This window comes from Dermacentor silvarum, chromosome 1 (genome assembly GCF_013339745.2).
Source record: "Dermacentor silvarum isolate Dsil-2018 chromosome 1, BIME_Dsil_1.4, whole genome shotgun sequence".
Taxonomy (NCBI): Eukaryota; Metazoa; Arthropoda; class Arachnida; order Ixodida; family Ixodidae; genus Dermacentor; species Dermacentor silvarum.
The window spans coordinates 1,413,489-1,420,212 of NC_051154.1; positions in this window are offsets into that span (position 1 = coordinate 1,413,489).

The window sequence follows — 6,724 nt, forward strand, 5'->3', positions numbered from 1 at the left end:
ACGGATATAAAAGAACAGCTATATTAAAAAATATTATCGTACTAAAATTATTTGTCATTACTTCTTTCGTATGCTATTGCGAATATAAAAAGACGATCCAGTATATTGAGATCCTCTTTTTATGTTCGGCAAAGCATCCCTAAGAGTAGAGAGAAAGTTTTTGCTATGGGAATATTTTGAAACCTAATAATGTAGTTCCGAAAAACGCCGAGTAATGGGGCGCTGAGAGGAATATCACGTAGCAAGTGATGCCAAAGAGCTCCCAACCAGCAACTACTAGGACCCAAAGCGAATTTCAACAACGGAGATTTTGCGTCTATGACTTATATATTTAGACTGTATTCATGTGAATGAAACAAATAAAATGCAAAAAGCTAACTTTTGAGTAAATTATGGTACAAAAGAAACAAATGGAATAGTTTTGTTTGAAGTTAGAAAGAACGTGGCTGTCATGTCCACGGTAGTGTGCACTTTTAAAGGCACTAATCCCGTGGCCGTTTCATCGATGTGGATTTCAGTGTAAGCGTAATCGTCTTAATGGGACAGAATTAATAGGTAAGTGAGGAGGCTGATGAATGAAGAAAACTTGATTTTATCGTTGGTTGCTGTGGTGACAACGCCCTCATTCTTCGTTGGAGCACTGACAGCCGCCGCAATCTAGCCGTCGGCGGTGGTAGCTTCTCTCGGCCACCCGCCACGGGCAAAGAAGCTTGGTGGGAGCCGGCAGGAAACGTTGGGGTGGGTCGCAGGGCCAGATAATATGTGTTCGCCACAGTGTCCTCGGTACGGTAGGGCGATCGTAAGCCAGGACCCGCGGAAGAGGTGCAGGGAGTGTTTCAGTCTGGGCCTGACGAGTGACTACACGCTGTTGACGAGTGCTGAGCGTCGGGAACTGGCATCTAGTCTCTTGGTAGGCTCGCCGAAGCAGGGGAGCGCATTTTCTGCTCTCTGCTGGTCGATGGATGTCGGGAGCTTGGTTCAAAGCCTTGGACGCGAGCTGATGACTTGTTTTATTTCGCGGCATACCGTCATGACAGCTCTCCAGACAACTTCTACAGGACCCTGTAGATGTCGCATAAGTTTGGGGAAGTATCGGTGTGGACATCGTTGTGCTCCGATTTCCTGAACGCCGCCATGCAGTCGGTAAATACGATTCTTGGGGAGGCTGAGTTGCGAGGGGGCATGTGTTCGATCCCGATGGCAGTCAGCTCCGATAAGGTCGGATCAGTCTCCGGGAGTGCCTGCATCTGTACAGTGTGGAGGCTGTTTGTTTCATGATGAGGGAAAACAGCGCAAAATAACAGGACGTAACTGTCTTGTCCCTTGCCAGTTACTTTACAATTGTTTCCGTTTTGGCTATAGTGTAGCCCTGGGCCCCAACAATGGCATCATTTTATAAGTAGCTGCTATCAGGGTGTGTTGCTGTATATTTCTAAACTAGGCAAACCACTGGCGCCGCTCGTCTTGTCTCGCTCGCGATTCATGTGGCGTGGTAGTGGGGCTATGGTGACGAGTTCGCGCTGTTTCAGGGATATGGGGCTCGCGTCAAGAATAGGCGACGCTGGTGGTTGACAACGGAGGATATGTCAGCCTTCACATGTGTGCCGCAGACGGAGTTCTTGGCGACGGCACTTAATACGGACTAGTTCAGCCACCATGTTACGGCAGTGCATGTTAAGGAAGAGCTTGGTGCTGGCACTAAACGGAAGGCTGAGGGCTAGCTTTGTCACCTTCGGGATAAGTGCGTCAAGACGATTACAATCTCTCGTTTCGCCGTTGCAGAATATCCGTCTCCTTCACTCCATCAAGACCCTAGGAATCATGTGTAGTACCTCTTCCCCTTTTCTGAGTAGGTGCTGCATTGTCGTAACCGGGTCACCATCTTTCTGGATTTGGAGACTGTGGATTTTACAAGCTTTAGTGGGAGAACTGGCACGCCTTTATTTACAATTTGTATGTCAAAGGTTGACATCTAATGTGGTGGTGCAAACGCAGCTTGGATTTTTCCTGTACACATGTAAGGTTAATGGCCTGCTCGGTTTCATGAATCCTGTCCATTGCCCGTAGGAGAGTTTTTTGGTGTGTCTTGGTGAGCCCCTATTGATCCAGATGGAGATTCCATTTGCCTAGAATGCATATTAAAATGGAATAAGGTGTGGAACCGGGCTAGTTGGTATTCCATATTGATATGACCAGCGCAAAAGCAGACACGAAACACAAAAAGAGGCGACGAGGACAAGCGCTTGTCCTCGTCGCCTCTTTCTGTGTTTCGTGTCTGCTTTTGCGCGGGTCATATCAGTATAATAAATATCGGGAATTTCTCCCAGATATTGTGCAGATGGGTTTGCACAAGGCTCACCCTACGAGCGACGGTCAGGAAAGGGCACGACACTCCTCCACTCCGCATCGCACAAATGTACTACGGCAGGGTTCATCGACCCTCCGACACGGTGCAGAGAAGGCTGCGGAGTCAGTTCGCCAACAAACACGGGTTTATTCACCCAAGATACAGCACAGTGCGACAGTCACTGCGCTTACGGGCAAAGGCTCACCTCAAGACCTATCAAGTACGCACGCCCGCTGCGCTAGGCCTAACCGGGTAGCGGTCCACCAAGCGCGATAACGAGGAGTCGCGGGAGCAAAGGTCCCGCGTAACCAACTCGTTGCGGGCCTGTGAGCATCTGCCGCGGCGTTGAGTCGCTCAGCGGAAAATATCCCGGGGCCGCCACTCGGAAGGCAAATCAGGGCACGTCCCGGTGACGTGTTCTCACGCGGCAAGTCAATCCCGGGAGGGAGAAACACGGTTTGCGCGGGAAATTAGTTCCGGCGCGCTAGCCGTGTCCGCCATGTTGCCGTTAGGGCGGCGGTTCCCGGAGATCGAGCTAAGCGCCACGCGCGAGCTGGGGGACGAGGCGAGGGAAGGAACTTCGGTCCCCACATTCCTCCCTCCTAAAGACCAAGGCCAGCCTCCAAAGGTGTCTGACCGAGGCCACGTGGCAAGGTTGATTCAGCCAAAGAGGGCTAAGCCAACTTGGCCAAGTCCAAGAGGGTGTCGTCGTCTTCATCAGGACCAGGTCAAGGTGAAGGGGCCTGAGCAGTCCAAAAAGGCGAAGACGTCGCTTCTCTTGATACGAAGCCAGGGGCCTGCGTAGACCACCAAAGTTCCGCAAACTGGAAGGACCCACTACCAAGAGGGAGGGTCGGCAGCCTAAGAAGGATTGGGCGGGGTGGTGGTGGTGAAAACAGTTATTTTAAGAAAATACAACAGTTGACCTCCAAAGGGGGGGGGGGGGGGGGCACCTAAGTGGACTCCCTAGCCCGAGATTCCATTGGAGATGGCTGCCGCTCGGGCACGCGCCACCAGGGCGCGCTGGGCACACAAGGTAGAGATGTACGCAGACGACATTGTGCTACTAGCGGACAATAAAAAAGATTTACAGATACTTGCGAATATCTGTGGGAATGCAGCGACAAATCTAGGCCTTAAGTTTAGAACAGAGAAATCAAGAATTATGATCTTTAATGAACACACGAGTAACTTCGTGGTGTCAATTCAACAGCAAGTAATACCCATAGTGAAGCAATATAAGTACCTCGGGGTACACATAAACGAAGGAAAGAATTACTCAAGCAACCACCAAGATAATCTGAAAATAAAGGGGAAGCGGAATGCAACAATAATGAAACACAGAGCACTGTGGGGCCACAATAAGTATGAGGTGGTGCGTGGAATCTGGAAAGGAGTAATGGTGCCAGCGCTAACATTCGCAAATGCCATTATATGCTTAAAATCGGATATATTGGCGGGCTTGGAAGTTCACCAAAGATCAGTATTCCGGTTGGCTTTGGGAGCACACGGTAATACGACAAATGAGGCAGTGCAGGGTGACATGGGTTGGGCCTCTTTTGAAGTCAGAGAAGCACAGAGCAAAATTAGTTTTGAAGAAAGGCTCAGGAACTTGGATGAAAATAAATGGGCGGCTAAAGTGCACAAGTATCTCTACATGAAAAGCGTGGACACAGAATAGAGCACTGCACGGGCCGGATTTTTCGGCCCGAGCCCGGCCCAGGCCCGCTTTACAAGGCCCGAGCCCAGCCCGGGCCCGTAATACAGAGCCCGAGCCCGGCCCGGGCCCGGGCGTACATGACCGAGACCAGCCCGGGCCCGGCCCGGGCCCGTGGTTCCAAGCCCGGGCCCGACCCGGGCCCGTGCTATCGGGCCGTGCGACCCGGGCCCGTGCCCGAGCCCAGGCCCGGCCCAGGCCCGGCCCGGGCCCGGGCGTTCATTACTAAGCTTAGCTAGGGCCCACGTGTGCGTGACCAGGCCCGGCCTGTAAGAGAAAAAAAAATCTTTTTTTACTTACAGATTGTACCGTACGTATCTTTCAGCCTCACCTTCTCGAGGTTTAATCAGCTGTAGTATATAAGCAATAAAAGGCCGAAATCTTTGTTTCTCCCACGGGAACATCAGTAATCCGGCCCATTGCATGTGCTGCTATTTTTCCGTAGGTGCCCATGCACTTACCTTGATTTGTACGATATGGTTCTATGATGTCATTTAGTATGCAAATATAGTGTGTTTCATTTTAGCTGAACCAAATTTTAAAAAATTGCCTGTTGCAGATTGCACAATTATATAATAATCCTTGATCTAAACTACTCGATGAGGCGGTCATTACTTCCAAGAGAAAACAGAACGCCTAATTGAAGAATTAACATAATCACGCTAATTAACTTTTTCATTAATTATTTTACAGCACATCTTTCAATCTACGAATTATAGCCGCTGAGTTCGCAGGCGTATCCACTTGGAATGAATTCTCAGGACTGAACCAGTTTCGAGATAATAATTTTCAAAGTGTCCGACGAAATCAATCAAATCAAATCAATTTATTCTCCAATTTACATGCTTGACGGTCATTTTGGACTAAAAGCTACATACGTAGCTTGACGTGACCCGAACCACCACGCAAGGCAATAGTACGTCAGCAAACAGTGTGCGCACATGTACAATAATTCACATATATTTCCAGCTGTCGCTGCAATTCCTCACGGACGAAATAGCTATGAAAGGAAACACAGAATATTTCCGTCACGGCGAGTTAAGAGAATTAGGAAAAGTTTTAACAGAATGCATTTTAAACCACACTACAATATCGATCATCATCATCATCAGCCTATATAAAGTATACAATAGCAATACCAGCTATACAAAACAAGGCAACACCAGCTATACAACATAGCATGAGACTGAATTTTACAAGATTAACATTTGCTAATAAAACGAAACAGGATGTACATTATATACTCAGAGCCATACACGAAGGCAGAATAATAATCACATCAGATATATTACAAGCTACCAACGTATGGGCTGAGCTCTTTCTTACTGAAATTATCAACATTTTTGTATCTGTTAAAAATTAAATTATGGGGTTTTACGTGCCAAAACCACGATATGATTATGAGGCACGCCGTAGTGGGGGACTCCGGAAATTTGGACCACCTGGGGTTCTTTAACGTGCACCTAAATCTAAGTACACGGGTGTTTTCGCATTTCGCCCCCATCGAAATGCAGCCGCCGTGGCCGGGATTCGATCCCGCGACCTCGTGCTCAGCAGCCCAACACCATAGCTACTGAGCAACCACGGCGGGTTTTTGTATCTGTTCAAAGTGAATGGTAGGTTATGTATTAACGACTGATGCTTATAGAGTGTCCTGAAGTATGGAATTGACCATATCTCAGGATTTCTTGTGTTCGCATTAATGTGACGACGCTCTAAGGAGGATAATTAATTGTTTTATGTAGTTCCAAGCTAATTCTGACGCGGCTGGCCTAATGAATGGTCAAAAAGCGTAATTGAATATTTAACATAATTACGCCAATTAACTTTTTAATTATTCATTTTACGGCACATCTTTCAATCTACGAATTATAGCCGCTGCGTTCGCAAGGCGTATCCACTTGGAATGAATTCTCAGGACTGAACCAGTTTCGAGATATTAATTTTCAAAGCGTCCGACGAAATGAATGGGCGTTCCAGTTAACTTTTTGAGGAAAACGCTGTTTTATGCATTGAAGCACAAAAGTAACTGGCCTTAGTTCTAAAATATTGCAATAGTACCGACACTGGTAATAGTGCAATCGCAAAAGCGGTAACATGGAAATGGTTTGAGGAGTGGTTCTTTGGATAATTTATTTTTCCTTACGCGGAAACAATGTTTGTTTTTGTGGAAAATAAAATAGCGTAGCACTGCCGGCGCAATGCTAAAGAGACAGCGGACCTGATGGGCACCTAAATAGTCCTGGCTTTTGGGCTAGGCTAAGTACTACCAAGTCATCCCCAGCATTCCCCGTAATTTATTTATAATTGATTGATTATCGATTAGCTATTTATTGGCTTTCGATTTTCTATCGCAAGATATTGACCACGTATTTGGACTAGGCTAAGCACTACCAAGTCACCTACAGAAGTTTCCGAATTTATTGGTTATTGATCAATTATCGACTAGCTATTGATTGGCTATCAATTGCCTATCGATGACTGACTAAGTTTAAGTAGTCCCCACCATTCTTAGCTAGACTTATCCAGGCTCAGCTTCGCTAGTTCACAGGTGTAGGTGCCATTGCGCTTGGACCCTTTCTACACTGCTACCAGGATCGGCACACCTTTTTTTGGATTCAGCAGACACATTGCGACCGGCTGAAACAGGTCGGCTGTTA